We start from the raw sequence: 24,796 nt of genomic DNA on the forward strand, positions 1-24,796 counted from the left end.
TTACAGAGCCATAGAGGGAGATCAGAATTGACAAAGGGAGAGGCCTTGGCAGTATCCAACTTGACACAACTCTGCATTCAAAGTCAAGGCAGCACAGCAAGGTAAACTCAGAAACAGGTACAGGATGGTGCTGAAGCAGGTGGCCAGGCCTTTCTGCCTGCTCTTCAGCAAAGAGCTCAAAAGCCATGCAAGACAGCTCTACCAGACTCCTTGCCTCCATCCAGGGGTACTAATGCAATGGCAGCATTATAGAAGTCCACCAAACCCTTGGCCTCCTGTTGGAAGGAACTGAAGGCACCAGCCATTGTAGAAGGATCTGAGATCTGTAGCTGCTGGGCAAATGCCTGTTGGCTGATCATTCCACTTCAGCTTGACTGTGCCCCCATGTCCATATAGCCAGGAGACAGCCCAGCTTTCTCAACACCTTTCCCAGTTCCCAGGGCTAGTGCTCCAATGTTACCTTCAGCAGTCCTACCACGACCATCACAAGTATGCTCCCTAAAAGTTCACATTCAGTGGCTGGAATGACCACAGCCTGTGCCATGATTCTCTGGATATTGTTTGCATAAAGAGTAGAAGTCCTTACTTTCCTTGGGGCTTGACTGATATACACAGAGGAACTCTACTTCCATGATGCTTCAGGGACAAGAAGCTGTGAGCTTAAGAACTTTGAATCCTTCTATACCCAGCTGGTGGTGTCCACATGGTTGGGGTATCAGATGAGGACATGGTACACAGGCATGCAGTCAATGAAGACTCCTGCTTTGAACTTTAGCTAAACATTCTTGTTGAAACAACTGTCTTCAGAAAAAATAGTACCTGAGGTCACTTGTCTCCAGAAGTAACCTGCCTTTGGATCTCTTCAAACACTTGATATTGTTGGTGTCGAGAATATGGGACATTCAGGGAAATTAGGCTAGCTTGGTTGAATCAAAGAAGGGCTCCAATGACAGGCACAGAAAGATTCTCAGCTTGGGACACAACCTTGGCTTTTAGAAAAATTGGATGAAAGAAAGTTGAGGGGAGAAAGCAGCCAATGCAGGTCCTTCAAGGCAAGAGGTTTTCTAGTCCTGAATATGGATCCAGATGAAGCCACACAAGGAAAAATAAGTAGGTCGCTCAGACCAAGAACCCCATTGTAGCAAAGAGCCTTCCTCCATCCTGTAATTGGTTCCTGAAGCTAACCCTCAGTGAGACCTGCTACTTGGAGCTATGTGAAAAGCAAGAGGAGAAAGAGGACAATAAAAGCAAGAAGCACTTGGATTGGGGCCAGCAGCACCCATAGGAGGCAGAACCTCTCTCTGGAGGCCACAGAGGTTTAATTCAGGGGATGCTGAGGCCTGTGATCCAGAGAGGATCCAGAGAGCCCAGGAATTTCCTAGCTTATGGTGGGAGAAGTTGAAGTGAGGCTGTTCCACTCCCTGGCCTTTGGCAGAGCAGCACCCATTTAGAAAATTGTTATTCTATTAAAGAAGTGAGGCCATTTGAACTTTTTAAACAGACTTTTTAAAAAGCTATTCAACTGGGGAGTCTTTGGCTTCTGCCTGCCATATCTGTATCCTCTGTGTTTCCCTTTTTCTTTTTCTTCTCTATTGCTTTAGCTGGGACCCTAAGCATTGTATTGAATATGACTAAGTATTTAGTATTTAAAATAATAAAGTTAGAATGTTTCAATAAGAAAGGCTATTATTCATCTTTTTTTTTTTTATTGATTGTTGAGTATAGTAGGGTAAATGAGAGTCATCACCTTACTTAGCTTTCTGTAATGAACTGTCATTATCAGGGAGGCTTTTGGCTTCATTACCTGCAATGGGTGGGTGGAAAACAATTCATATCCTCTAGCCTAGGTCAGAGCAAACAGGATGTATTATTTCCGGTAGCTTCAGAATGCGGCCTGTCTCCATTCTCTCGAGGCTACCCCGTGGCCTTTGCCCTTTCATTGGTCAGAGTTGTCTGCTGAAAAGGCTTTGGGCTGGGTGACAAGTCTCCATGGCTGAACATTTTCCATTCTCACACAAGTTCACCCTACATTTCACAAAAGTCTCCAACATCATGAGTCTCAGCAGTAAATCCACCCCTCAGCATAATTTTTTTTCAGTGGAGAAACGAACATTGTATATTCTATGTATTATCTGAAGCAGGGCGATTGCCCACCCATGACAAGCTAACATTTATCACTATTACTGATATTTCTCTATATCCAGTTACTGATGTTCATTATTTATTAGTACATTTTGGGGGAATTTTGTCATGGATTCTTTTTTTCCTTTGGTCTGACATTCACCATAGCAGCTATATTTGCTACATTTCTGGGAATCCAGTTGCATCTCTTCTTTCTGAAACCTGCTCTATTTGTATTCTACAAGGAACTATGCTTTAAGGTCAACACAATTGCTGCATTTTTTCTGTTTATTCTTTTAAAAAATAATAACTTTTTAGCATCATACTAAACTGATTTACCTTCCAGTCTGTTTCTCAGACTCATCTAAATTGTTCCACCATAAATGTGATCTTAGGCTGATGCCCTAGCCAATGAGTGACTTGCTATTCTAAAGAGAATCACTTAAATCCATATCTTAGATTATCCTCTATTAGATTATCATCATTGTGCATTTATAAAAGCGGTATGTTTTTCAAACGCACAGAGAAGGTTGGAAGCTCTCAAGCTTATTTCCTAAGGAACTTTTTTATTCAATATATCCTTTACTTACATTTCAAGTGATAACCCCTTTCCTGGATCCCCCTCCCCGAAAGTCCCATAAGCCCTCTTCCCTCTGCCTGTTCCCCAATCACTCCCTCCCCATTTTCCAGTCCTGGTATTATTCCCTTACACTGCTGCACTGAGCCTTTCCAGGATGAAGGGCCTCTTCTTCCTTCTTCTTGAGGCATCATTTGATATATGAATTGTTTCTTGAGTATTCCAAGCTTCTGGGCTAATATCTGCTTATCAATGAGTGCATGCCATGTGTGTTCTATTGTGATGGGGTTACCTCACTCAGGATGACATTCTCTAGTTCCACCCACTTGCCTAAGAATTTCATGAATTCATTGTTTTTAATAGCTGAGTAGTATTCCATAGTGTAAATATGCCACATTTTCTGTATCCATTCCTCTGTTGAGGGGTATCTGGGTTCTTTCCAGCTTCTAGCTATAATAAATAGGACTGCTATGAACATAGTGGAGCATGTGTCCTTATTACATGCTGGGGAATCCTCTGGGTATATGTCCAGGAGTGGTATAGCGGTGTCCTCCAGAAGTGTCATGCCCAGTTTTCGAAGGAACTGCCAGACTGATTTCCATCGTACTTGTACCATCTTGCAATCCCACCAGCAGTGGAGGAGTGTTCCTCTTTATCCACATCCTTGCCAGCAACTGCTTTCTCCTGAGTTTTTGATCTTAGCCATTCTGACTGGTGTGAGGTGAAATCTCAGGGTTGTTTTGATTTGCATTTCTCTAATGACTAAGGATGTTGAACATTCTTTAGGTGCGTCTCCATCATTTGATATTCCTCAGGTGAAAATTCTTCATTTAGCTCTGTACCCCATTTTGTAATAGGGTTATTTGGCTCTCTGGAGTCTAGCTTTTTGATTTTTTTGTATATCTTGGATAATAGCTCTCTGTCAGATCTTTTCCCAATTTGTTGGTTGTCGTTTTGTCCTTTTGACAGTGTCCTTTGCCTTATAGAAACTTTGTAATTTTATGAGGTCCCATTTGTCAATACTTGGTCTTAGAGCATAGGCTATTGGTGTTCTGTTGAGGAAATTTTCGCCTGTGCCCATGTGCTCAAGGCTCTTCCCCAGTTTTTTTCTATTAGTTTCAGTGTGTCTGGTTTTATGTGGAGGTCCTTGATACACGTGGATTTGAGCTTAGTACAAGTGGATAAGAATGGATCAATTTGCTTTCTTCTGCATGCTGACCTCCAGTTGAACCAGCACCATTTTTTGAAAAGGCTATCTTTTCCCCACAGGATTGTTGTAGCTCCTTTGTCAAAGATCAAGTGACCATAATTGTGTAGATTCATTTCTGGATCTTCAGTTCTATCCCATTGATCTACCTGCCTGTCACTGTACCAATACCATGCAGTTTTTAACACTATTGCTCTGTAGGTAGGGGATATTGATTTCTCCAGAAGTTCTAAACACAATAAAAGCAATATACATCAAACCAGTAACCAACATCAACTAAATGGAGAGAAACTTGAAGCAATCCCACTAAAATAAGGGACTAGACAAGGCTGCCCCTCTCTCTATACTTATTCAATATAGTACTTGCAATTCTAGCTAGAGCAATCAGGCAATAAAAGGAGGTCAAATGTATACAAATTGGAAAGGAAGAAGTCAAATTATCACTATTTTCAGATGATATGATAGTATACTTAACTGACCCAAAAAATTCCACCAGAGCTAATAAACAACTTCAGCAAATTGACTGAATATAAAATTAACTCAAGCAAATCAGTAGTCTTCCTATACTCAAAGAATAAAGAAGCTGAGAAAGAAATTAGGGAAATGACACCCTTCACAATAGCCACAAGCAATATAAAGTATCTTGATATGAGTCTAACAAAACAAGTGAAAGATCTGTATGACAGGAACTTCAAGTCTTTGAAGAAAGAAATCGAAGAAGACCTCAGAAGATGGAAAAATCTTCCATGCTCTTGGATTGGCAGGATTAATATAGTAAAAATGGCCATCTTACCAAAAGCAATCTACAGATTCAATGCAATCCTCATCAAAATCCCAACTCAGTTCTTCACAGAGTTAGAAAGAGCCATTGTCAAATTCATCTGGAATAACAAAAAACCAGGATAGCTAAAACTATTCTCCTAAAGAATTTTTAAAAGCATCTGAGTTCTACTTATCAAAAGAATGAGCCTAACAATAATCAGCCTAAAAGGATGTCTCCCATTTTCTAGAAATATCTGTAATATCTGTAATGTGTTCTTAAAGACAGAGTGGAAATTCTTTTATGATGATATAATAGTGAGATGAACCCATATTCTAAGTTGCTTAGAAGAAAGTGAGAAACAGCTAACCTAAACAAATTATGTCTCCCCAAAGTGAATAAAGAAAATGTCTACTTTGCTTAATCTCTAATCATTTATGATAAAGGGCATTATTCTTGGTGTTCAGAAGTTAGTCTGGTAACTCCTTCCTAAGGACAGTTTCTGCCCATTTTTACTTTCTGACTCACTGTGAATCTAACTGAACAAGAAGGAAGTTTGATTTGAAACTCAGGAGGGGCTCAGTAGTGATGCAGTAGAGTGGATTGTCACAGTGCACAGGATTCTACAGTATCAATTGGTAGATGTCCTACTTTGAGAATTTTTTCTTTAAAGTGAGGGCATAAGAGCAGATTGTAAAGGAGAAAACACATGGCAGAGCAGTGGAGTTGATATGAAAAATGTGCCAATGGTATTTCTTCTGCTGAAGACTCACTACTTACTAAAAATCACCAGAGTGCCACTGACAGGCACTCGTCCCTTAGGGACTTCATTTTCAGCACCAGTATACAATGAAATTTTGATATCATGTCAGAATACAGTGATGTCAGAACTTCAGAATTGCTCCTATTATGACTAATTCTCACATACTCAATGGGATAAAAATTTAGAAAAAGCAAAGAAGTGTTACAGGATATGCATATTCCTACCTTTCCTGCTATGTGACTTCAGCAACCAGATTAGGAGAAAGTACCAAATAATGTGCTGATGAGATGAAGTTGAAAGAATACAGAGAAGCCTTGTTAGGTTTAATGTGAATAGAATACTGGGAGTGTCTAAGGTGACACTAAGGAGACAAGAAATCAGAGTAATATAGCTGGAGATGGTATTTAGAGAAACCTAAAAGCATTTAATATTCACATTGCAACAGGTTGTAAACTTTTAAATGTTTTATAGCACATTAAGCTTGAGGATTATTCTTATATGTTGGCAAATACATTGCAAAAGAGAGCCAAGAATGTTTAACTTTCATACTCTATCTTCAGGTCTCTTGGTGACATTGCCTGGACAGGATCCCACAGATGTCAATGCAGGAAGTGATCTATGAAGAGATTAGAATGAGAACCCAGTTCAGCATAACCTCATTATGTATGTATGTATGTATATATGTATGTATGTATGAATGTATGTATGTATGTATGTATGTATGCATTTTCGAATTAAGTCTCTAATGGTGTCATTCTATGATATCTTGACCCTGTAAATAGTATGGAATTTCAGTAATATGATTAATATTAACATTTCATTTGCTTGCCTAAGTAGGACCATTATTATTAGCATTAGTGATGAGAGTCCTGGAAAGAAAAATGTATGAATAGTTATTTGACAAGGATAAATTTCAGATACAAAATACAATGTTATTTTGCTGGAGTTTCTACAGTCCCATGCAATACTGTGCTCTGTAGCTGACTCGTTAGAGAGAAGCATTGTACATGTCTGCAGTTTACTTTGAACATAGATATTGACATATCTGAAAGCAGAAAATGCCCAAGATTCAGACAGCCATAATTTCAGATGTCAGGCTGGTGTATTCTCATTATTATTTATGCATTAGAAATTTTGAATATTATAGAAAATTTGTGTTATGTTGTACAAACTGATGTCTGTAATAGAGGCTCGCATGCCCCTCATTGGACCGTTTTCCTTGCCAGAGCCTGTTCTTTTATCATACTAAGGGAATGCATAAAACTAAGCAAACAAAACCAGCTAACAGTGGTCATTAGCCTCAATGATGTAAACTTAGGGCATTTAAGTAAAGATTTGACATGTTTAAATTTTTTGATCTTTTTTTTAAATTTTTTTATTCGATATAATTTATTTACATTTCAAATGATTTCCCCTTTTCTAGCCCCCCACTCCCTGAAAGTCCCGTAAGCCCCCTTCTCTTCCCCTGTCCTCCCACCCACCCCTTCCCACTTCCCCGTTCTGGTTTTGTCGAATACTGCTTCACTGAGTCTTTCCAGAACAAGGGGCCACACCTCCTTTCTTCTTGTACCTCATTTGATATGTGGATTATGTTTTGGGTATTCCAGTTTTCTAGGTTAATATCCACTTTAGTGAGTGCATACCATGATTCATCTTTTGAGTCTGGGTTATCTCACTTAGTATGATGTTCTCTAGCTCCATCCATTTGCCTAAGAATTTCATGAATTCATTGTTTCTAATGGCTGAATAGTACTCCATTGTGTAGATATACCACATTTTTTTGCATCTACTCTTCTGTTGAGGGATACCTGGGTTCTTTCCAGCATCTGGCAATTATAAATAGGGCTGCTATGAACATAGTAGAGCATGTATCCTTATTACATGGTGGGGAAACCTCTGGGTATATTCCCAGGAGTGGTATAGCAGGATCTTCTGGAAGTGAGGTGCCCAGTTTTCAGAGGAACCGCCAGACTGATTTCCAGAGTGGTTGTACCAATTTGCAACCCCACCAGCAGTGGAGGAGTGTTCCTCTTTCTCCACACCCTCTCCAACACCTGCTGTCTCCTGATTTTTTAATCTTAGCCATTCTGACTGGTGTAAGATGAAATCTCAGGGTTGTTTTGATTTGCATTTCCCTAATGACTAATGAAGTTGAGCATTTTTTAAGATGCTTCTCCGCCATCCGAAGTTCTTCAGGTGAGAATTCTTTGTTTAACTCTGTACCCCATTTTTTAATAGGGTTGTTTGGTTTTCTGGAGTCTAACTTCTTGAGTTCTTTAAATATATTGGATATTAGCCCTCTATCTGATGTAGGATTGGTGAAGATCTTTTCCCAATTTGTTGGTTGCCGATTTGTTCTCTTGATGGTGTCCTTTGCCTTACAGAAACTTTGTAATTTTATGAGGTTCCATTTGTCAATTCTTGCTCTTAGAGCATACGCTATTGGTGTTCTGTTCAGAAACTTTCTCCCTGTACCGATGACCTCAAGGGTCTTCCCCAGTTTCTTTTCTATTAGCTTCAGAGTGTCTGGCTTTATGTGGAGGTCCTTGATCCATTTGGATTTGAGCTTAGTACAAGGAGACAAGGATGGATCAATTCGCATTCTTCTGCATGCTGACCTCCAGTTGAACCAGCACCATCTGTTGAAAAGGCTCTCTTTTTTTCATTGGATGTTTTCAGCCTCTTTGTCGAGGATCAAGTGGCCATAGGTGTGTGGGTTCATTTCTGGATCTTCAATCCTGTTCCATTGATCCTCCTGCCTGTCACTGTACCAATACCATGCAGTTTTTAACACTATTGATCTATAGTATTGCTTGAGGTCAGGGATACTGATTCCCCCAGATTTTCTTTTGTTGCTGAGAATAGTTTTAGCTATCCTGGGTTTTTTGTTGTTCCAGATGAATTTGATAATTGCTCTTTCTAGCTCTGTGAAAAATTGAGTTGGGATTTTGATGGGTATTGCATTGAATCTGTATATTGCTTTTGGCAAAATGGCCATTTTAACTATATTGATTCTACCGATCCATGAGCATGGGAGGTTTTCCCATTTTTTGAGGTCTTCTTCCATTTCCTTCTTCAGAGTCTTGAAGTTCTTGTCATACAGATCTTTCACATGTTTGGTAAGAGTCATCCCAAGATACTTTATACTGTTTGTGGCTATTGTGAAGGGGGTCATTTCCCTAATTTCTTTCTCAGCCTCCTTATCCTTTGAGTATAGGAAGGCCATTGATTTGCTTGTGTTGATTTTATAACCTGCCACTTTGCTGAAGTTGTTTATCAGCTGTAGGAGCTCTCTAGTGGAGTTTTTTGGGTCACTTAGGTAGACTATCATGTCGTCTGCAAATAATGAAAGTTTGACTTCTTCCTTTCCAATTTGTATCCCTTTGACCTCCTTATGTTGTCAAATTGCCCAAGCTAGTACCTCAAGTACAATATTGAAAAGATAAGGAGAAAGGGGGCAGCCTTGTCTGGTCCCTGATTTCAGTGGGATTACTTCAAGTTTCTCTCCATTTAGTTTGATGCTGGCTACCGGTTTGCTGTATATTGCTTTTACTATGTTTAGGTATGGGCCTTGAATTCCTGTTCTCTCCAAGACTTTAAGCATGAAAGGATGCTGAATTTTGTCAAATGCTTTTTCAGCATCCAATGAAATGACCATGTGGTTTTTTTCTTTGAGTTTGTTTATGTAGTGGATTGCATTGATGGATTTCTGTATATTGAACCAACCCTGCATTCCCGGCATAAAGCCTACTTGATCATGGTGGATGATCGTTTTGATGTGTTCTTGGATTCGGTTGGCAAGAATTTTATTGAGTATTTTTGCATCGATATTCATAAGGGAAATTGGTCTGAAGTTCTCTTTCTTTGTTGGATCTTTGTGTGGCTTTGGAATCAGCGTAATTGTGGCTTCGTAGAAGGAATTGATTGGGTAGTGTTCCTTCTGTTTCTATTTTGTGGAATAGTTTGAAGAGTATTGGTGTTAACTCTTCTTTGAAGGTCTGATAGAATTCTGCACTGAAACCATCTGGTCCTGTGCTTTTTTTGGTTGGAAGACTTTCTATGACTCCTTCTATTTCTTTAGACATTATGGGACTGTTTAGATGGTCTAGTTGGTCCTGATTTAATTTTGGTATTTGGTATCTGTCAAGGAAATTGTCCATTTCCTCCAGATTCTCCAGTTGTGTTGAGTACAGGCTCTTGTAGTAGGATCTGATGATTTTTTGGATTTCCTCAGTTTCCGTTGTTATATCTCCCTTTCATTTCTAAGTTTGTTAATTTGGATACTTTCTCTGTGCCCTTTGGTCAGTCTGGCTAAGGGTTTATCTATCTTGTGGATTTTATCAATGAACCAGCTCCTGGTTTTGTTGATTTTTTGTATGGTTCTCTTTGTTTCTACTTGATTGATTTCGGCCCTGAGTTTGATGATTTCCTGCATTCTACTCCTCCTGGGTGAAATAGCTTCTTTTTGTTCCAGGGCTTTCAGGTGTTTCATTAAGCTGGTAATGTATGCTCTCTCCATTTTCTTTTTGGAGGCACTCAGGGCTATGAGTTTTCCTCTTAGCACTGCTTTCATTGTGTCCTATAGATTTGGGTATGTTGTGTTTTCATTTTCATTGTGTTCTAAAAAGTCTTTAATTTCTTTCTTTATTTCTTCGTTGACCAAGGTATCATTGAGTAGAATATTGTTCAGTTTCCACGTGTATGTGGGTTTTCTGTTGTTTTTGTTGCTATTGAAGATCACTTTTACTCCATAGTGATCTGATAGGAGGCATTGGATTAGTTCGATCTTCTTATATTTGTTGAGGTCTGCCTTGTGTCCAATTCTATGGTCGATTTTGGAGAAGGTGCCATGAGGTGCTGAGAAAAAGGTATATTCTTTTGCTTTAGGGTGAAATGTTCTATAAATATCAGTGAAATCCAATTGGTCCAAAGCTTCAATTAGTTTTACTGTGTCCCTGTTTAGTTTCTGTTTTCCCGATTGGTCCATTGAGGAAAGTGGAGTGTTGAAGTCCCCCACAATTATTGTGTTAGGTGCAATGTGTGCTTTGAGCTTTAGTAAGGTTTCTTTTATGAATGAGGGTGCCCTTGCATTTGGCGCATAGATGTTCAGAATTGAAAGTTCTTCTTGGTGGATTTTTCCTTTGACCAGCAAGAAATGTCCTTCTATGTCTCTTTTGATGACTTTAGGTTGAAAGTCAATTTTATCTGATATTAGAATGGCTACTCCTGCTCGTTTCCTGTGACCATTGGCTTGTAAGATTGTCTTCCAGCCTTTTACTCTAAGGTAGTTTTTATCTTTGACACTGAGGTGCGTCTCCTGTATACAGCAAATTGTAGGGTCTTGTTTCCTTATCCAGTCTGTTAGTCTATGCCTTTTTATTGGCTAATTGAGACCATTGATGTTAAGAGATATTAGGGAACATTGATTATTACTTCCTGTCATTTTTGATGTTCTTTTTATATTTGAGTGGTTATCTTCTTTTGGGTTTGATGAAGGAAGGTAACTATCTTGCTTTTTCCAGGGTGTAGTTTCCCTCCTTGTATTGGAGTTTTCCTCCTATTATTCTTTGCAGAGCTGGGTTTGTGGAAAGATATTGTGTAATTTTGGTTTTGTCATGGAATATCTTGGTTTCTCCATCTATGGTGAATGAGAGTTTTGCTGGGTATAGTAGTCTTGGCTGACATTTGTGTTCTCTTAGAGTCTGCATGAGATCTGCCCAGGATCTTCTAGCTTTCATGGTCTCTGGTGAGAAGTCTGGTGTGATTCTGATAGGTCTTCCTTTATATGTTACTTGGCCTTTCTCTCTTACTGCCTTTAATATTCTTTCTTTGTTTAGTGCATTTGGGGTTTTGATTAGTATGTGACAGGAGGTATTTCTGCTCAGGTCCAGTCTGTTTGGAGTTCTGTAGGCTTCTTGTATATTCATAGGCATCTCTCTCTTTAAGTTAGGAAAGTTTTCTTCCATAATTTTGTTGAAGATATTTGCTGGCCCTTTCTGTTGTAAATCTTCACTCTCATCTATACCTATAATCCTTAGGTTTGGTCTTCTCATTGTATCCTGGATTTCCTGGATGTTCTGGGAAACAAGCTTTTTGCATTTTGCATTTTCTTTGACAGTTGAGTCAATGGTTTCTATGGTATCTTCGGCATCTGAGATTCTTTCTTCCATCTCTTGTATTCTGTTGTTTATATTTGCATCTATGGCCCCTGATTTCTTCTCAAGGTTTTCTATCTCCAAAGTTGTCTCCCTTTGTGATTTCTTAGTTGTTTCTACTTCTGTTTTTAGGTCCAGGATGGTTTTGTTCAGTTCCATCATTTGTTTGTCTGTGTTTTCCTGTAATTCTTTAAGAGATTTTTGTGTTTCCTCTTTCATGACTTCTGCCTGTTGACTCAAGTTCTCCTGCATTTCTTTAAGTTTTTTTTTTTTTTTTTTTTTTGCCTTTCTTCTTTATTGGATTCTATCTCTTGGGCCTTATTCTCCTGCATTTCTTTAAGTGTTTTTTGTGTTTCCATTATATGGGTTTCTAGCTTATTCATGTTCCCCTGTATTTCTTTAAGAGATTCATTCCTGTCCTTTTTGTGTTCTTCTAGCAGCATCATGAACAGTGATTTTAAATCCAAATCTTGTTTCTCTGGTGTGTTGGCATAACCAGGACTTGCTGATGTTGGAGAGTTTGGTTCAGATGCTGCCATATTGCCTAGATTTCTGTTAGTAGCGTTCCTGCGTTTGCCCTTTGCCATCTTGTTCTCTGGAGCTAATTGGTCTTGTCTCAGGCTGGTGTTTCAGCCTCCTGAGAGGCTCTAGGGCTATTTCTGCAACACTGGAGGGCAGGGTTTCCCCTGTTGCAGATAGCTGATGTGCTTTCCTCCTCTTGGGTGCCCTTGCAGCCCTAGTGTTCTTTGCCCCAGATTGTGTCTGTGAGCCAGAAGGTGCCCGTTTGCTCCTTCAGGGAGTGCTGAGGCTCTATGCTGCAGGGACCTTTTCTGCATGCTGATCTCTCTGCTGGGCAGCAGAACTCCCAACCGGGTTGGTGCACACAAGGCTAGCCTAGCTGCTCAGGCCCTGAGTCTAGGCAAAAGTCTGGCAGGCCAATGTCGGAGCAAAGTTCCCCTCAGCTGTGAGTGTTAATTGGGTCTGTCAGGTGACTAGGATGGTGGCGTGCGCGTGCTCCCTGAGAGTGCTGGGAGAGTCTGCTGGGCTAACAACCTCCTGGCCGGGTCAGCACACAGATGGCCCACCGAGCAGCCCAGGGCCTGGGGGCAGTCCAGGGCCTGACCGTCTGAGACCCCTGCTATGTCCGCCTCGGGCTATGCCTGTTAGTTGGTTTGGTTTTGCCTGCTAGGTCTCTCTGGCTTCCCATAGGCAAAATGGCGGTGGTGCGCAAACCAGCCCGGATAAACAACCTCCTGCCTGGGTCGGCACACAGATGGCCCACCGAGTAGCCCAGGGCCTGGGGGCAATCCAGGGCCTGACCGTCTGAGACCCCTGCTATGTCCACCTCGGGCTATGCCTGTTAGCTGGTTTGGTTTTGTCTGCTAGTCTCTCTGGCTTCCCGTAGGCAAAATGGTGGTGGTGCGTGCACCGACCCGGGGCAAAAAAACCTCCTGGCCGGGTTTGCACCCCGGTGGCCCCCCCGATCAGCCCAGGGCCTGGGTGCAGGCCAACGCCCGTCGGGCTTAGACCCCCACGATGTTGGTCTCGGGTTGTATTTGTGTACCTCAGTCTGATTTCTCTGGCGACCGAGAACCAATATGGAGGCCTCGTAACTGACTGGCGGGAGGCAGAGTTCTGATGTGGCTTCTGTGTGGTGAAAGGCACCATAAATCGTAAATCCTCCGCTGCTTGCAGCCTGGCTTGCCAGTGATGGCCAGTAGTCATGGGCGCAGGGTCTGCCTGGACCCTGTCTGCTTGGTTCTACTGCTGATGGCCCTTCCTCTCTTTTTTGATCATTTTGATGAGGTTTTTTTTTTTTTAATTTTCTTAGTTTATAATAATTAATTATTCACTTTACATCCTGATTGTAGCCCCCCTCATTCCAGTCCCTCCCTCATGCTCCCTATCTCCACATCCTTTTTATCCCTTCTCCTCTGTAAAGTGGGTGCCAACCTGCCTTGGTATATCAATTATCAGCAAGACTAGGGACATCCTCTCCCACTGAGCCCAGCTACAGGAAGAGATCTCAAGGCAGGCAACAGTTTCAGAGGCAAACTTCCTTCTATGACTGTTCAAGAATTCTTTTAACAAGACTAAGAACCCAAAAGGAGTATTTAGTTTCCCTAGTAGTATCATGAACAATAAGATTTGTTTGACAAGAACAAGCCACTAAAAGTCAAAGAGTGAAGGAAGTCACAATCTTATGTTTCTTAGACTCAGAAGACAAGTTGAGGTACCCCAAAACATCTCATCTCTCTTTACTTAATGAAGACAGTGCCTCTTTTGCATATTCTTGACTATTGAGTAGAGAAAATTATTCATTCATAGGGTCAAATAGAGGAAAAATGTCTCAACATTCCTCCTCCGAATGGCTATGAAATAATTGAAAAAAAAAAAAAAACCTTGCATCTAGTGATCAGAAGAAATAAGAATTCTAGAGAACCCAAGAGGGAAGTAGGAATGATTCTGTGCTGTTCCAAAGCCTGTTGTGATCAGGGACATTCCCCCGCCCCCTGCTTCTTGGTAGAAACCATAGCTTGAATCAATGTCTTTCCACATGAGAGGAGAAGCAGCAGAAACAGTAAAAGACACCTAATAAGGTAGAGTGGCTTATTGTGAAACACACCGAACTGGGAGTCATTGAAATGGTGTGTGTCTAAGGAAATTATTATTGTGACCAATGAGAGAGGAATCTGACATTCTCAGGGAATTAATTTTGTGTTCCAATCATCAATAAATCTTCACTATCATGTCAGTGATATCAAAATGTTTTCATGTCTCCCAATTCTCTGTCCAAATATCAGAAAATCTAAGGAATAGAGACTCATACAGAGGAAGAAAGAGGAAGGAAGGTCACAGAACTGTGAATCCCTGTCTTCCTGGAAATTTGTGATCTCAGCCACCAGAGGATGAGGGGATTGTACTAAGCACTGTGAGTGTGAGATGTAGGATGATGAGATAGTGCCAACAGTGTGACTTTGACATACACAGAAGGAAGGGGGTATACTGAGCAGTGTAAGTGGTAGATGCAATTGTATTTGTGCTAGAAGATTCATGCTTGTAACACTTTTTTTTCTTTTTTTTATTAAGTATCTTCTTCATTTACATTGCCAATGGTAAAACCTTTCCCAATTACCCCCTCCCAAAAGCCCCCCTCCCCAACGATTCCTTACCCCTCCTCCCACCCCCTGCCCCCATGTATATGCCCCTCTACCCGACACAGTCCCACCTTCCCCACTAAAATTCCCCGCATCTGTTTCCCTTTGTTGTGGCCTCTATTGAGCCTCTACCTGACCAAAGACCACTCCTCCCACTGATGTCCAAAAAGGCATTCCTCTGTCACATTTTTGGCTGAAACCATATATACCCCTTGGATGATGGTTCAGTCCCTTGGAGTCTTGGGGTGTCTGAGTGTCTGAAGTCATTGTTCTTTCCATGGGGCTATATACTCCTTCAGCTCCCCTGGACCACCCCCCAGATCCTCCATTGTGGATCCCAAGCTCAGTCCAATAGTTGGTTGCTAGTTTCTGCCTTTGAATTTGTAAGGCTATGGCAAGGCCCCTCTGGAGAGAGCCATGGCATGCTCCTTTTGCTACACACTTCTTGTCGTAGTGTCAGGGTTTGCTAACTATTTATTGGATGAATCCCCAGGTAGGGCACTCGCTGGGTGGTCTTTACTTCAGACTCTGCTCTACACATTGCCTCCCTTGTTGCTCCTGTGAGCATTTTGTTCCCTTTCTCAGAGGAACCATATCACCTTCATTTAAGTCCTCATTCTTCTTGAGATTCCTTTGCTGGGTGAATTGTAACTTGTTTATTTTGAGCTTTTGAACTAGCACCTGCTTATTAGTGACTGCACACCATGTGAGTTCTTTTGGGACTGGGTTACCTCACTCAGGATAACACTTTCTAGTTCCATCCATTTGCCTAAGAATTTCATGAATTCATTGTTTTTAATAACTGAATAGTACTTCATTGTATATATATACCACAATTTCTGTATCCATTCCTCTGTCGAGGGACATCTGGGTTCTTTCCAGCTTCTGGCTATTATAAATAAGGCAGCTATAAACATAGTGGAGCATGTGTCCTTATTACATGTAGGAACACTTTCTGGGTATATGCTCAGGAGTGGTATAGCTGGGTCCACAGGTAGTACTATGTCTAATTTTTTGAGGAATCGCCAAACTGATTTTCAGAGTGGTTTTAGCAGCTTGAAATCCCACCAAAAAATGGAGAAGTGTTCCTCTTTCTCCACATCTTCTCCAGCATCTGCTGTCCCCTGAGTTTTTCATCTTAGCCATTCTGACTGGTATAAGGTGAAATTGGTATGCAGACAGGCAGGAAGATCAATGGAATAGAATTGAAGATCCAGAAAAAAAAACCCACATACATATGGTCACTTGATATTTGATAAAGGAGCTAAAAAAAAAATCCAGTGGAAAAAAGACAGCATTTTTAACAAATGGTGCTGGATCAACTGGAGATCTGCATGCAGAAAAATGCAAATAGACCCATTCTTATCTCCTTGTACAAAGCTCAAGTCCAAGTGGATCAAAGAGCTACACATAAAATCAGACACACTGAAGCTTATAGAGGAAAAAGTGGGACAAAACTTGAACACATGGGCACAGGGGAAAAGTTTCTGAACAGAACACCAATGGCTTATGCTCTAAGAATAAGAATCGACAAATGAGACCTCCTAAAACTGCAAAGCTTCTGTAAGGCAAAGGACATAGTCAATAGGACAAAACGGCAACCAACAAATTGGGAAAAGATATTTACTAACCCTACAACCGATAGAGGGCTAATATCCAACATATACAAAGAACTCAAGAAGTTGGTCTCCAGAGAATTAAATAACCCTATTAAAAATGGGGTACAGAGCTAAACAGGAAATTCTCAACTGAGGAAACTCAAATGGCTCTAAAGCACCTATAGAAATGTTCAGCATCCTTAGTTATCAGGGAAATGCAAATCAACATTTTTTTTTCTATCAAAGGTGGTTAGCTTGGCAAGGGCTTATGTTTCCTGAACCTCCTCCTTCCCCTTAATGTTAATTGGCCAATCAGACCAAATTTTAAAATTGAGCTCCTACCTCTGAGATACAACATTGTCACAATCTATGGCAGGAATAAAACACAGAAGCCATTTTTGCTAAATGTGTTTGCTAGTCTGGTTTGGTTTCTGGAGCAATGTTTTTGGAAAACTAAATTGCTGTGTTGAGCTATATTTGTTTTGTTCTTTGTGTGACACCAAGATTATTCTTTATTTGCTTCTAACAAACTGAATACATGGCATGAGTTTGATATGATGCTGAGATGTGTAACTCAGAGGAGCATTGCTGGAGGAAAATGTAAAGAAACTCAGAGCCATTCCATATACGCATCTAAACACCTTTCAAAGGTTTAGAAAATTTCAGAGAAGTTAGAGATATGCAAGCCATATAGCACTGTCACTGTCCATCAGAACTATGTAAGTATGGCTTGATCAAGAATGGCTAGTTTTCTTAATAGATCCCACATATCCCATGTTCGAAAAGCTGGAGAGACTGATTCAAATTGTTCTTTTAATAAACAACTTGACACACATTGATATTTTGTGATTATTAATTAAGTTGCAAAACGTTTCTGTGCAATGCTCAATGTCAGTTATTTCTGTAATGTATTTTGAAATATACCAATGGTAGAGACAGGTTTTACATTAAATCAGCAAAATAAATTTGATCAATTGATTTGTTAGACTTTTGGTATTTCTGAAAACTTAATTTATGTCTTTAAATAAGATATCTATTGCAAAAAGCATGAATTCAAAAGGTTAAAATATAAAGGAAGACTTATGGGAGTAATGTGTTATCAAAGGCATCTCATGCGTAATGTCTTCTGATAGGTTTGTAGAACTTGTCATGGAACGTATGGCACCCTATCTTCAGGTAAGTGAAAACCTAATGAAAACTCTTTTCATTGGCAGTGTAAACATTTATAATAAGCAAAAAGGTTGCAACATTGTTCTATTACCGTAAGAGTGCTATTCTGGATAAGGCAGGGGAATATTTGTTTCCTCCATTTTGAATTTAGAACCAATCACCAGAAGAATCAGTGAAGAACCACATATGTTTAGGAATTCTGATAAATATTTCCCCTAAATGTTGGAAATACATGAAAAAATTTTCAAAAATAAAAGCCTGTACTATATGTGTAATATATAATGTATTTTACATAATAAAATACAAATATTTACATGCATACAATAATTATATATTATATATTATATATTTTTCTTATGCAAATATTATGTATAGATATTTTATATGTATAAAATATAATCTACAAATAATATATAAAATATAATATACATTATAAATATATTATACATTATATATATTTTGCATGTACCTAGTAACACAAATAAATAGGCTTCCTTCATGCCAAAGTATTCTTACAGGAGTTGACAGATGCACAAGAAGTGAGATGATCCTTGATTTTAGACATGTATTTGACCAAAGGACAATGAATAAACTGGTTTTGTTTATCTTACGAAATGAACATTACAAATCCTCAGTCTTTAATTATTCTTTATGTAGTATGAATTCTGATGCTATACTATTATCCTATATATTGGAGCAAATAAGTTCTGAATCCTAAAGTTTAGGCCCAATAAAAGTAGAAATTTGTGATTGAGATTCAAATAGTCAGGAGATGATTGGGCTGGCATCATCTGTTGAGGTAGTTAGGGCATCCATTTTTCTGCCCACGAAGGTACAGTTTATACAACTGCAAGTAGCAGCTATTTTCTACTGTGATCCTTGGATTTGATTTTCTGTGTAATGTACCCTCAGAAGGTTCATTTTATAACACTCTGTAGCTTTTGACATATAAAGCCAACTGGGATTTAATTAAATAGAATACCTGCAGTGGCTGGTTTTGTGTGTCAACTTGACACAGGCTGGAGTTATCACAGAGAAAGGAGCTTCACGTGAGAAAATGCCTCAATGAGATTCAGCTATAAGGCAATTTCTCAATTAGTGATCAAGCAGGGATGGTCCATTGTGGGTGGTGCCATGCCAGGGTTGGTAGTCTTGGGTTCTATAAGAGAGCAGGCTGAGCAAGCCAGGGGAAGCAAGCAGGTAAGAAAATCCCCCTGTGTCTTCTGCATCAGCTCCTGCTTCCTGACCTGCTTAAGTTCCAATTCTTGACTTCTTTTGGTGATGAACAGCAATGTGGGAAGTGTAAGCTGAATAAACCCTTACCTCCCCAACTTGCTTCTTGGTCATGATGTTTGTGCAGGAATAGAAACCCTGACTAAGACAATATAATTTATGTTTATTTTCTTCTCTTTTTCTTTTGATATTTTATTTATTTACATTTCAAATGTTTTCCCCTTTCCATGTCTCCCCTTCAGAAGACCTCTATCTCATTCCCTGCCTCCCTCCTGCCTCTATGAGAGTGTTTTCCTGCCCACCATTCCTGTCTTCCCACCCTGGCATTCCCCCTACACTGCGGCATCAACCCAAGGGCCTCGCCTCCCACTGATGCCCAGCAAGGCCATTCTCTGCCACATATGTGGCCAGAGCCATGGTTCCCTCCATGGGTATTCTTTGGTCAGTGATCCAGCACCCGGGAAATCTGGGGATTTGGTCTGTGGACACTGCTGCTCCCTCCATGGGCTTACAAACCCCCTCAGCTCCTTCAGTTCCTTCTCCAGTTCCTCCATCAGGGACCTATGAGCTTAGTCCAATGCTTGGCTTTGAGCATCTCTCTATGTATTTGTCATGCTCTGGCAGAGCCTCTCAGGAGACAGCCATATCAGGCTTCCACCAGCAAGCACTTCCTGGCATTCACAATAATGTCCAGGTTTGGTGGCTGTATATGGAATGCATCCCCAGGTGGGACAGTCTCTGGATGGCCTTTCCTTCAGTCATCACACGGAAGGACAGCTGTATAGTGATGAAAACCATACTTCTGCAGGTGGATTTCAGCTATGACCCAGGTATAGACAGAGCAACCAGACATCAACTTGTGGAAAAAGAAGGAGAAATAGAAACAGTAGATACTTAAAAGCTAAGAGAAATTAATGAGCTGGTGGGTATACAAAACTCTGCCAACACAGCTTGCAATAGTAACATATGATAAATGTGATTGTGTTGGCATCACACAAGTTTATATTAATGGATATTTAAACATGGATGCCAATGTCATTTCAAACTTTCCTACAGAACACTAAGTGCAGCCTTAAGGGTAGGTATTATGCAAGGGTCCCATACTGTTAAATTGTTACTTACCAGATTTCACTTATAATTTATCAACTGTGCAATATAATTTTCCTTTTGTTGCTCATTTTCCTTGGAAGTGTGACTAATATACCTGTTATGTTCCTGTGACAATCAACAATATACCAAAGCCAGTGTTTGGCTTCAGTAGAATTTTCTGAGTTTAGTAGAGATTATACAAATAGTATGAATATGAATCCCTTCAGTGTGTCTCCCATACTGGCTTACTCCATTCTGGAGTAGGATGGACAAATAATGGAATCTGTTGAAAACCCTAATTTTCAACCTTAAGGTAGAATATGTATTCTGGATAAGATGAAGTACTCAATTTCTTGGAGATTCCAAATATAAAAACTAACTGATGATTAGAATGCTAATGCATCTGATGGATAACTAATTTTAAAAGTTCTGAAAAATGAAATTAATATACTTAGGGAATGATCTTTCACTTGAATTTCAAACATTGATCTTTAGTCATTGATCTATAATCATCTAACTCTCAAAGCTCCTGAGCCCTTCTGAGTTGGCTGTTTTCACTGTCCTAAATGTTATCATTTGACAACCAGAACCAAAACTGGCATGCGGATACCTTTAGGTCCCCTAGGCAACAAAGGCTGCACCTTCATGAGTGGCCACTCAGGGTCATTCTGCAGGGCCACCAAGCCATCACACAATATCATATCTTCAGTGTTCTCCCTGACCACTCTTGACTTCAGAAGAAATACCACAAGGAGGACTCTTAACATGGTCATGGTCCACTGCCAAGTTGACATGCTGCCTAAGTTACTTTGGACCACAGTTTGCTGTTTGCTGGCTTCAAAAAACAAAAACAAACCCCCCAAATCCCCAAAACCATGTCTCAGGAGATTTCTTCTAGTGGCATTGACTTTTTTTTAATGTAAAAAATCAGCCAATTATTCAACTTCATCTCATCTGCAGCCATTTTCCCAGTGTGATAGCTGTTTTTTTGACAACAAGTCAACAAGGAAGAGTCACTTGAAAAGAGAGGACTTCAGTTGAGAAAGTGCTTTCCTTAGCCTGAAATGTAAACAAGTCTGTGAAGGCAATTTCCTGATTAATGATAGATGTGGGAGTGCCAAGCCCACTGTAGGTGGTGCCATCCTAGGTGGCACAAAGTGATATAAGAACGTGTACTGAGTAAGCCATGGAAAGCAAGCCACTCAATAGCATTTCTGCTTTCATTTTGTCCTCCATTTCCTGCTTGATTTCTGGCCCTGACTTGCCTTGGTGATAAATGATGATGTGAAACTATAAGCCAAACAAATTCTACCCCCCAATTGTATGGGTCAGTGATTTTAACATAGCAATAGAAACGTAGCCAAGATACTCAGTGAAACACTAATATTTCACTTGCATGGACTCTGAATCTAAAAATATTACATGGACAGCCCTGAGAAGATCTTTGCTTTCCACTGAAGCATCACAAGCCAGTCCTCCATCATCTATACTTTTACCAATATTATTACCACTCAAGTGCTCACAAAACAGCAATGTTCTATGCTCTGAGCACTAAATGAGTTTCTCGACCAAAAAACTTTCATAATTCTTCCCCCACACTACATGGTCAGGCCCATCCTGGCAGTACTCGGCTTTTCCTGGGCCAGTTTCAGTTCTGGTTTGCTTCCTGATGCTGTAATGCAACACCCTGCCCAAAAGCAACTAGGGAAGGAAATGGGAAGGAATTTCAACTTATCTGTTAAATTCTCAGTTCACCATTGAAAGAAATCAGGGTAAGAACTGAAGCAGGAACAGAGGCAGGAATCACACAGACTTTCTGACTGGTTTCTTCTCAGTGTGTTTTGGAAGCAAAGTAGTGCTGCCTACTGTGGTATTCACCATCCAACATCAATTAACAATCATGAAAATACTCCGAGACCTCTCATAGGACAATCTGATATATGCGACTCTTCAGTTGAGTTGAGTTTCTTCTTCCCATATGACTTTAATTTGTGTTAAGTTGCAATAGACAGTAACTAGCGCAAATGCAATTGTCAAAGTTCTGGGTAGTTTGAAAAGATTGTTAGGATGTTATAAATATGGCCTCAACGAAAGAATGAATGCAAAAAATGTGGTATATATATATATATATATATATATATATATATATATATATATATATACAATGACTAATTCAGTCATTAGAAACAATGAATTCATGAAATTCTTAGACAAATGGATGTAGCTGGAGAATGTCATACTAAGCGAGGTAACCCAGTCTCAAAAGATCAATCATGATATGTACTCACTAATAAGTGGATATTAGCCTAGAAAATTGGAATACCCAAATCATAATCCACACATTAAATGAGGTACAAGAAGAACAGAGGAGTGGCCCCTGGTTCTGGAAAGACTCAGTGTAGCAGTATAAGGAAAAACCAGAACAGAGAAGTGGGAAGGGGTGAATGGGAGAACAGGAGGAGGGAAGGGGGCTTATGTGACTTTCGGGGAGTGGGGGGCCAGAAGGGGAGAAATCATTTGAAATGTAAATAAAAATATATCGAATAAAAATGATAAAAAATTAAAAAGTGGCAATGGAAAGAAAATAAAATAAATAATAGCAACAATATAAATTATTTACATTGAGCCACATCTGCACATGTATGGAGTTCTTCATCCCTTTTGGCTTCACTGAATTAACCAGGATAGGCAAGATGCACCTTTAAAGTGCCTTCATTATAAAGACAGGACACTTTAATCTATCTGTACCAGACCTAATTTTTATTATGCCACAATGAAATTCTTTTAAAACTTAATTCATAGAATTAAGATGTATCTAAAGAATAATAATTTTTATTTATGATTTTTATTTGATAATTTTATTCATGCTTATGCCATTAAGGTCATTCACACATCACCCTCTCACCTCTTAATTTGCTGCTATGCCTCTATCTCTGTTACATTCATGACTTCATCCTCTATAATTATAATTGTTATAGATATATAGGTATTTCTGAACCATGTTGAGTCTGTTTGTTTTGGCCTTTCTGTACATACATTTGGGGTTGGACACTTGGGACTGGAAAAGCCATCAGGGATTCCTTCCCAGTGATGACTGCCTTTACTTTTCTCAGAGACTATTGATTCCTATGGTTTTCCAACTGTGGTGGGGCCTTCTGAAATTTTTCTCTATCCTATTTGAGTTATTAATTTTCTTTCACATATGGACTTAGCCTCAATGTCTGCCACTCTATTTAATCACTTTAATCAAATCATTGCTGATTTCTTTTATTGTATTATCTACAGGGCCCTAAGTGAAGAATACCAATAGAATGTTAACTAAATAATGGAAGGAGAAACAAATCTCTCCCCCATACAGGCTTTTCAGTGCTTTATGTCACAAGAGTAAAACAAAGTGCTATTTTAAAAAATAGTAAAAAAAAAATTTAAAAAGGTATCTTAGCAATTATTTGACTTCTACATTGTCTTACCCCACATATTCATATCTATGCTTTCATCTAGTTATGAAGGTAACTTGTTTGGAATTTGAATCCAGAGGTTTTCTCCTTTGTACTGCATCCCATCCTGACCATTCATTTGAAGACCCTTTATGGAAATGAGCCAGAACTCAATGAGTGTACCTACAAAGTCTACAGACAAACTTGTCGCCTTAGAAATAATCTTTCTGGATATAGCCTCCTCAAGCAGTACATCCATGCACCTATGAAAAAATTGCCATGTGGATTCATCTTACCACCTGTAAGTGATGAGATCACATTCTCTCACAGGCAAGTTTGATGCCAGCACCAGGCTCACGGTACCTGCAATGGTAGAGAAGCTAATGCACTATCTTCTCTGAGAATATTCAAAGTCACCTTGTCAGTAGAAGCCTTGCTGTTCACAGTGCCCTTCATTGTACACATTGGTGATTTTACTAATGGAGAGTAACAAACATCATTCACTGTGCAAATTTAACTAATTAATTATATTTGCATGAATTCAGATTTTGAAATGAGAGTGACTTTCTATATCTTTCATTTAACTCTCCTAACATTTAGATCCTAGATTGAGCCAGTGTAAATAGTTTAATGTCTTGAGGGATTTTTCTGATTTTCGGTTATACTACACTCATGAGTTTCCAATGTTAGCTCAATATCAATATCATTTTGTACACCAATGTCATAAGGAGAACAGAGTTGAGGCATTTGGTTCTTATTTAAACTTATTTCCTGATGAAAATAAACATATAAGTTCTAATTTCCTGAAACTGACAGTGAAGAGGATGGCATCATGAAACAGGCAGTAACAACCTGGAAGTACTAACTTAGCCTGCTAATATCATTCATTTCATCCTTTGGCAGAATATTTAGTTTCTAAAAGCCATTTTAAACTATTTGATGTGCAGAATAGCTTAGACTTTTTATGGCCATAAAGCTATTATGATAAAAGGGACTACAAAGCTTACATGATTTTTATAGTTTTAATTTTGCATTCAAGGCAACAAAGCCACTCACAGTGGGGACTATGCAGATCCCCCAAGGTTCTGTGGTGCTATATATAAAGAACAATACCTTGTTCTAGATACCAGTATAACACGGCCTGGGGGCTGCTCAGTACTACACACACGTAGAATACTTATTTTTTATATTGATCACTATCGGTATCTCATAAGTTTATTTTCATATATGGATAAAAACAGAATTTGGAAATCTCAGTAATTTTCACTTTCAAGGAGATTAAAGAATGAGCATGTATGTGCCAAGGGGAAAATTATTTGACTTTAGTGACACTAGTTTAGAAAACTTCTTTTCCAAAGAAGCTTTAATCAATTGAATTAGAGATGTGGAACACAAAATTCAAGAATTAGAAATATTTATTCACAGAAATACTCAAAATAAGAAAAAATATAGTCCAGTCCTGAGGCCTCTGGTGGGAGCCCTCAGATCTCCGCTTCTGGATCCAGAACAGCCTGGGCTGCAACACCAC

At 39.5% G+C, this 24,796-nt stretch overlaps 1 pseudogene; it reads right to left on the minus strand.

The window, feature by feature from the left end:
• LOC127664540 (lysophospholipid acyltransferase LPCAT4-like) lies at positions 1 to 20,604 on the minus strand (annotated as a pseudogene).
• Between the last annotated feature and the right edge of the window lie 4,192 nt (positions 20,605 to 24,796).

The sequence above is a fragment of the Apodemus sylvaticus genome, chromosome 14 (genome assembly GCF_947179515.1).
Source record: "Apodemus sylvaticus chromosome 14, mApoSyl1.1, whole genome shotgun sequence".
NCBI lineage: Eukaryota > Metazoa > Chordata > Mammalia > Rodentia > Muridae > Apodemus > Apodemus sylvaticus.